Source organism: Tenrec ecaudatus, unplaced genomic scaffold, assembly GCF_050624435.1.
Source record: "Tenrec ecaudatus isolate mTenEca1 unplaced genomic scaffold, mTenEca1.hap1 Scaffold_316, whole genome shotgun sequence".
Taxonomy (NCBI): domain Eukaryota; kingdom Metazoa; phylum Chordata; class Mammalia; order Afrosoricida; family Tenrecidae; genus Tenrec; species Tenrec ecaudatus.
The window spans coordinates 160,526-169,289 of NW_027459040.1; the positions used below are offsets into that span (position 1 = coordinate 160,526).

The 8,764-nt window shown below is 41.1% G+C and overlaps 1 pseudogene; it reads right to left on the reverse strand.

Annotated features, from left to right (window-relative positions):
- Window positions 1-7,267: 7,267 nt before the first annotated feature.
- Window positions 7,268-8,341, reverse strand: LOC142436471 (transcriptional repressor protein YY1 pseudogene; annotated as a pseudogene).
- Between the last annotated feature and the right edge of the window lie 423 nt (window positions 8,342-8,764).

Genomic DNA, 8,764 nt, shown 5'->3' on the forward strand with positions numbered 1-8,764 from the left:
ATTAATCCCACATGTGTTTATCAGCCAGGTAGACACAATAAATTAACTACCTCAAGAGTGTAGGACGATAGACCTATCATTATTTGCTGCCATGTGAAGAGATCGGGTACAGTGTCTAAAATTGAACATATGCAAAGATGTTTTCATAAATGAGACATTCAATTTCATAAACTTGATAATGTATCATTGAAGAGAGTTATTGTGGTGGTTTAACATGGTTAAACTTGTTGACAGGGATGCTCAAAGGGCTTTCCTCAGTTGAATATTATTTTATTCATTGTAATATTGTACTTATTGTATGTGCAAAAATATACTCATATTTTGTAGCCAAAGAATGTGAGGATAAAAAGTTACCCACAGATTTTCCTAATTCCAATAAATGTAAGCTTGAGAAAATATCCAGAAATCAATCTTCTTCAAAATTTTCAAACTGGGCACTGGTATGCATTGACGCAAAACTTTCTTGAACAGGCCAATAATATTGATACAACTAAAATAACTTATCTCTAATTTGGAAAGTCTTGTTCTAACATGGAAACTGTACAGATGAAAATGTATGCTTTACTGAAAATGTGCAATTCGCTACATTTTTATATAGAAAACTCCACAATATTTACACGTTACTTACTTATTTTATACCTTATAAATAAACATACTCATTTTTTCCCAGCAAAAAGTATCAGATAACTCCTAGACACTGTCAATCGGGGTTTTTTTTTTTGCCATTAACTATGAATGCAAAATCACTTACCATCCGTTGTGAATCCATTGCATTAAAATATCCTCAAATGAGTAATACATTAAAAAGATATAATTAAACCAATACCTTTATATTTGTTTTTTTAATCATTTTATTGGGACTCATACAACTTTTAATCACAATCCACATATACATCAATTGTGCAAAGCATATTTTTACATTCTTTGTCCTCATCATTCTCAAAACATATATTCTCCACTTCAGCCCCTGGCATCAGCTCCTCATTTTTCCCCTCCCTTCCCGCCTCCCTCATGAACCCATTATTATTTTGTCATATCTTATACTGTCCAAGTCTCCGTTCACCCACTTTTCTGTTGTCTATCCCCTAGGGAGGAGGTTATATGTGGACCCCTGGAACCGGTTCCCCCTTTCCACCCCCACTCCCTCCCCTCTCCCAGTATCACCACTCACACCACTGGTCCTGAAGGGATCATCCGCCCTGGATTCCCTGTGTTTCCAGTTCCTATCTCTACCAGTGTACATCCTCTGTTCTTGCCAGATTTGTAAAGTAGAATTGGGATTATGATAGTGTGCATTGGGCGCAGGGGGGGTGGGGGGGAGAAGAATTTGGAACTAGAGGAAAGTTATATGTTTCATTGTTGCTACACTGCACCCTGACTGGCTTGTCGCCTCCCCTTGACCCTTCCATTAGGGTATCATAAGTTGCCTACAGATGGGCTTTGGGTCCCCACTCCGAACTCCCCCTCATTCACAATGACAGGATATTTTGTTCTTTGATGCCTGCTACCTCATCCCTTCGACAACTCGTGATCACACAAGCTAGTGTACTTCTTCCATGTGGGCTTTGTTGCTTCTGAGCAAGATTGCCACTTGTTTATCTTCAAGCCTTTAAGACCCATATAGTCAATTGGTTTTCATTGGTCATTATGCTCTGCCACAATGTTATAGTGCCCTCTGAGTACGCATAACTTAAAATCGTGAAGTTTTAAGCAGTTAAAACCTGGAGAGAAAACATATTTAAAACGTAAAGGATGATCATGGTTGATCAATGAAAAGTGAAGTTAGCCAAAGAAGTAATTTACTAATGAACAAACCTGGTCTGATAATTGAGATTAACACAAAAAGTGTCATCAAGTATTACATTTTCTAATGGAGCAAATACAGAGAACACAATGGCAGGCTGTGGGCTGTAAGTGTACCCTCATTTGATGTTAAATATCATCCCATTGTCTCTTATTTTTCTTCGGGTTCCCCATTCTCTTTAGGTTAAATTCTTACTTGCTACCATTTAAATGAATATTTGCCTGTGTGCATCTGTGTGTGTGTGCACGCGTGTGCACGTGTATGTGTGAGCAAAGATGTTCCTGGAGCTCCCAAGCATTAGCTAAGAATGCCTCCCTACAGCAACTTAGAGGAATCTACCTAGGGTCTAATCTGCCTTCAGCTGGACTAAACCAAGGATGGCTACATTATGTTGATTTACTAATCATGCTGAAGTAATTACAGGGGATTGTGATTTAACTGCTTTATTTCCCAGCTCACTCTCAGGACCCAGTGAGGCAGATAATTCAAGGTGCTGAAATTGGGGTGGATCGATCTCAGATCAGGCTGTGCTGTGTGGAAAGCCAGTGGATCATCCGTGCTTGAATGTTTTGTGTGTCCTAAAGGTAAGAGACCCTGGAACCTGAGCAGGGGGATCTATATTATGACAGGTATCCTCAGCCAGTAGACCTGTAAGACAGGCTCAGGGAGGAACAATGCGTTTGCCTCTGTAAGTCCCTGGGGTTGAACTCAAAGGTATTAATGTCCAGGCCAGCATCAGAGAGAGCTTAGGCCGCTGTTGTTATCAGGAGTAACTCTTCGAGGACTTAGGTCTTCAGAAGTGAAGAGCCCAGTGTGCTGTGAGTGGGGGTTCCTGGCACTGGACATACAGGGTGCCCCTGGAATTGATGCCTTTCCAGCTTGGGGGTGAAGATAGAGTTCCTACTTGCAGTATGTCTTGTGAGCTTAAGATGTTAGCTGACAAGACTCTCAAAGAGACATGGACCCAAATATTTTAGAGTTGCCAGCTCTCACTATTAAAGGGGGTGTGCAAATTCTTCCTCTGAGTCTTTTTACCTAGGGCTGAGAGAAAGGCCAAGATCAATTTTGAAAAGTGGAGTCATGGATTCCAATGTAAGCTCCTTAATTTGCTACCTCCTCCATCTCTGGTGACATGCATGTCCCCTGGGAATGAGGGGAACAAGGGGGTCGATGACAGAATAACCAGTAATTAATTTGTTTTATTTAATGTGGGTTTCACCCTATCCTCCGGGGATAAACCAGGTTAAATGGTGATCTACAAATTAGTGAATAAGTGCTATTGCACCCTCAGCATCTTGCTTATTGGGTAACATCCCTACATATGTTAGAAAAGACTCCTTGAGACCAAGACGCAAAGATCAGAAATCAACAAGGGGCCCGTGATAGCCCTTGACCATGACGTTGTTTGTCATATTTAAACTCTATATAACTTCTTTATTTTTCTAAGTTCCTTGAACCAGATTCAAATGACTTAAAATTAACTGAAAATATTTTTGTGATTCTTAGGTTTGCCTGCCAACCTACTCAAGTTCTTATTGCTTGCGTAAAATCTGAGAGAGAAAATAGCTCCACACACATAATTAGCAAGATGAGTTTTTGATGGATTAGATTTGGGGTTCTGTTTAGGCTTGTAAGTGTATTAGACTCAGAGTCTGTATTTAAGACTAGAACCTATATCCTGGGATTAATCAGTGTTCCAGGTTCAAGAACAATTGCCGAGGAATAGAAATAGGAATTAAGTGTCGTGAGTCAGATGTTCGTGGACATATTAAAGGGCTTTATGTTTTGAAGGTTTAATGCCTAACATATTGTATTTGGAGTTGATTAGAGGCTTATGTGTTAAGGTATAAGGATGTAGAGCTAAGGTTTTAAGATTCTTATTTTCGGAGTTGGGTTTCTCAATTTGAGATTTAAAATAAAGTTTACCCTGTTACCTGATTTAAAAACTGGGATAAATGCATTATAGGTTAAGAGAGTATGGTGGTCGGATTGGTTAAGCATGTTAAGACTATTGTGGGTATCAGGATATGCTCAGGGTGTTAGTAGAAGTTCTGGTGGTAAGGGGCTTTTTCATGTACTTAGGGGGGTCAGTGCTTTAGGAAGTTGTTAGTAAGGAAGTTCAGCATGTTAATGTGTAAGGGTTAATGGTTTGGCAGTTGGAGATTAGCAATTAATGGTTAGAGTGTTCAATGCCAAAAATTATTTTTGTGTGTTGAAATGTAGCCTACAACTTTAAAAATATTTAATAGCTGTAGCATTTATGGTATATTTGGAATCTGTTACGTAAAGTATCATTAATTTATGATGATTCGAGGAATTACTATTTCTTCTCTTTGGAAGCCTCTTTTCTTCCTTTTAAAAAGTATTCCTTTTATGATTGGTCCATCTAGAAAATACTATAGAATTTTTAATACGGTATTGAAAGTGGAAATGTATGTTTGTCCTGCTTCTTAAGTGGGGTGTTTTTTTAATGAATATATTAGCACATCGAACTATACCTGTTTCATGTCACAGTTGTAGTTTTTTTACATGAAAAGCCTTTGACATTTTAAAACTAAATTATTTTATTGGGGCTCTTACAGCTCCTATTACAATCCACACATCAATTATAACTTGTACAATTGTATATACATTGCCATCATCATTTTCAAAATATTTTCGTTCTACTTGAGCCCTTGGTATCAGCTCCTCTTTTTTTCCCTCCCTCCACCACCTTTCTTCCCTTGTGACCACTTGATGAATTTTAAATTATTATTGTTTTCATATCTTACACAATCTGCTATTTTCCTTCACCCACTTCCCGTTGTTCATTCCCCTGGGGGAATGTTATAAGATGATCTTTGCAATCGGTTCCCCTTTCTCCCCCTTGTGGCCCCATCTTTCCCCTACCTTCATGGTATCATTACTCCCATTATTGTTCTTAGGGGTTTATCTCTCCTGGATTCCATGTACTATGTTGAGAGCTTTTATCTGTACCAGTGTACATACTCTGGTCTAGCCAAATTTGTAATGTAAAACTGGGGTCATCATAGTGAGGTGGAGCAAGCTTTAAAAAACGGAAGGAATGTTATATGTTCCATAGGTGCTATACTGTACCCTGGGTGGCTCATCCTTTCCTTGTGACCCTTCTGTGAGAGGATGTTCAATTGTTTACAGATGGACTTTGGGTCGCCAATCTGACACCCTTTGTTCCCATTGATATGATTTTTTGTTTGGGGTATTCTGATGCCCGATACCTGATCCCATGAACACCTTGTGGTCACACAGACTGGTGTGCTTCTTCCATGTGGGCATTGCTGCTTCTCAGATAGACGGCCTCTTGTTTAACTTCAAGCCTTTAAGATTCCAGTCTCTATTTTTTTTGATAGCCAGGCATCACCAGCTTTCTTCACATTTGCTTATACACCCTTTTTGACTCAAGCAATTCTGCTGGGAAGTTGAGAATCACAGAATGCCAGGTTATTAGCTTGCATTGAGGGAGGACTTGAGAAGAGGCCCAATGCCTTTGATTTTTAAATGTTCCTATTTTGTTTCTGTGCCTACTTAGACAGTTGACCCTCTTTTCTGTCAATGGGCTTATTACAGTGCTAATTTTCTCATGTAAAATGGGCTCTGGGACAAATTTCAATTCATCGTGGTATATAATCATTTTAATATGTTGTCTGAATCTGTTCCAAATATTTTAAAGAAATTTTAGTGTATATCCATTATCAGTATTGGGTTACAGTTTTCTTGCAGTATCATTATCTAACATTGGTGTCAGAGTATTTACTGGTCTGATAGAAAGTATTGGTTACCAAGGACTCAAGTAGAAAGAAAATGTTTTGAGAATGATGATGGCAACAACTGTACTAATGTGCTTGATACAGTGGATGTATATATGGATTGTGATAAGAGTTGTACGAACCCCCAATACAATGATTTTTTTAAAAAGAAAGTATTGAAGTAGTGGTAAGTGTCCTCTCACAACCATTGTTATATCTACACTCAATAACTTGAACTTAAACTACAAAACACTAAAGCAGTGTTTATTCATACCATCTCAGTACTCCGTATTAAGCTTTAATCTATGGTCTGTTTATGCTAGAAGTTTCTCCTGGGATTTTACTTCAATTCAATTGATTATAGCCCTTGCAAGCAACCTAAAACTCATTCAACTACCATTGATTCCAGGAACTGGCTGGACCCTCTGATCTTCCAGCTGACTCCTCATTCTAGAGGACTACATGATTTACACTCCCCTTGCCAGGAAAATAGTGACTAACACCTAATCATTGTGTGATGCCTGCAAAACAGAGCCCCAGTTTGGGAAAATACTCTGCCATATGACATGCTGTATGGATCTTAGAAAATGTCCTACAGCTTACCTCCAGAAGAATGTTATAAATCAATGAGGGGCAGCAATTTCTCAGTGAGTTTTGCATCACCTTTATTTTATTAGTTTTTTTTTTAAATAAAAGAAACCCATTCTTTTTTTTTTTAAGGAAAACTTGACTTGCTTTATTTAGCTTCCAATTTCTGGGAGGCTCAAGAATTAGGATAATTCTGGACAACAGAAGACAACAAGACTGTGCTTACAGAGCTCGTTCTGCCATTCCTGTCTGTAGGACCACCGTTTAATTGTCGCCCTCCCTGTGACATGGTGTGCATGCACATCTGATAGTCAAAGTACAGTATACTCTACAACCAAGCACCACATTCTGTAACTCAACAAGCAAAGGGAGCACACGCAACGTCAGCATCTGGCAGTATTTTTTGGAGAGGAAAAAAGGTAACTAAAATGGGTTTAAATTAACACCATGAAATCACATCTAATATTTGATACTACATGATTCAATACAGCTATACAATTATACAAAATGTGTCGACATCAAAGAATACAACCAAAATTAAGATAGCAAACAGAACCTATATAATATTTTTTTGTACAGGAAAATACTTTTGAAGTCTGCATGTAACTGCCCATTCTTTTAAAGAAAATATACTACAAGCAAAGTTATCAACCTCCAGAAAAATCACACAGCATTACTAAGCATATCCCCCAAAAGTGTACAATATGCACACTTGGAGAATACAAAATTTAAAAAATTGTAAGCAACAGGTGAGATCCATATTTATAAAAATGTGAAAAGAAGTTCCGTTTTTAGTACTGTCATATAACGAATTGTCTTTTGATGCGAAGTTCATGAACTGTTCGCCTGCTGGGAGTACACTTTACAAAAACACTATTTTTTTTTTGAAACGAGATTACGGAGCAAGATAGGGTATCTTAACAATGTCATCTTAATAAAGTTTGTGTTTTTAAAATGTTTACTACTTTATCAAAACATGTCCCTTAGGTATGTAGGATTCATTTTTAAAATTCTTTCCTGGAAACAATCTACAAAGGAGAGGCGCGTTGTCTGCCAGTCACTTCTGGAAAAGGCTTCTGGAGCTGAGAAGGAGCTACCTTCTCACGGTTTCTCACTGCTTGTTTTTGGCCTTAGCGTGTATTAAGATGTGAGATTTCAGGTCAGTAGACTCAGCAAACTTCTTGTTCACCTAGGGCCTGTCTCCCGCGTGGATCTGCACGTCTGCGCACAAATTGAAGTCCAGGGAAACCGCTTCCCACAGCCTTCAAACTTATACTGAAAGGGCTTGTCTCCAGTGCGAAGCAGTTGGTGTCGTTTAGCTTTGAGCTCTCGACAAAAGCCTTGCCGCACTCGGCACAGAGGTGGACGCAGGGCCGTGGGTGTCCAGGTGCCTCCTCCTGGCTGAGCTGTCCCTGAGCACCTTCGGGCATCCTTTGTGAGGGCAAGCTATTGTTCTCGGAGCATCATCTTCTTGAATTTTTCTTGGCTTCATTCTGGCAAATTCTGCCAGCTGTTTGGGGTCCAAGAGGTTGATGCCGGGGATCCCTCCGGGCGGGAGCATCTTTCCCATCATGTACTCCGATTAGTCAGGAGGGGAGTTCTCCCCAATGATCTGCTCCCCAGCCAGTCTCATGGTCAAGACCTTTTTTTCATCTGACGACCATAGGGTGACAGAGAACTGGTCCTCCAGCGTCTTGATTGATCTGCACCTGCTCATGCTCCCACTTCTTGTTGCCCGCATCGCCCCTGCCGGTGCCGCCGCCCCACAAGAGCTGTCGCTACCGCTGCTCTTGCGGCCGATGTAGTCATCGTCGTCCTCTTCGCCAATGCTGGCCGGCGCTGGAACTGGGATCGGGATCTGGCCCTTGAAGCCTTCCTCGGCGCCGACCACCAACTCACGTGTCTGCACCAGGATCGCCTCCTGGTGGTGGTGCACCTGGCTCGGGTCCACGGTGACCGGCGGCTGTAGCGCGATCATGGACTGCGGCTGCTGGTGGTGGTAGCCGGTGTGCCCATGGCTGCTCCCGCCTCCGCGATCGTCCCAGTCCACGTCCTCCTCGCCCACCACCGTGGTCTCGATGGTCTCCACCTGGATGGTCTCCACCTCGATCTCACACAGCTCCACGATCTCGGCTGGCATCTCCGGGCCGTCCATGGCGCTGTAGAGGGTGTTGCCCGAGGCCATGGCTCCGGGCTCCGGGCTCCCGGCTGTATGAGGAGGTGTCCCGCAGCGGGGAAGGAAGGCAGAGGGAAGAACGCAGTGAGTGGGCAGGGCCCATTCCTTCTTTTAAACTACAACTTAAATTCCAGTGAATGTCTCCTGAGCTTTTGTGCATTTGATGGCATGGAAATAACTTTTGTAAACATAACTATTTAGCATTTTGTGCACGCCTTGGGTGTTGATTAGTAATTTCTGAGGCTCTTGTTGTTGATAGTTCTGATGGTGTCCATTCTATCTTACAGGGACCTTGTGCACAAGGGAATGAAACTCTGCCCACCCCTGCAGCATCCTCACAGTTTAGGATGAACCCATTGCTTCAGTCACTGTGTCAATCCATGTAGTCGAGGGATTCCTATTTGTCACTGCCCCTCTAATTTACCAAAAAAA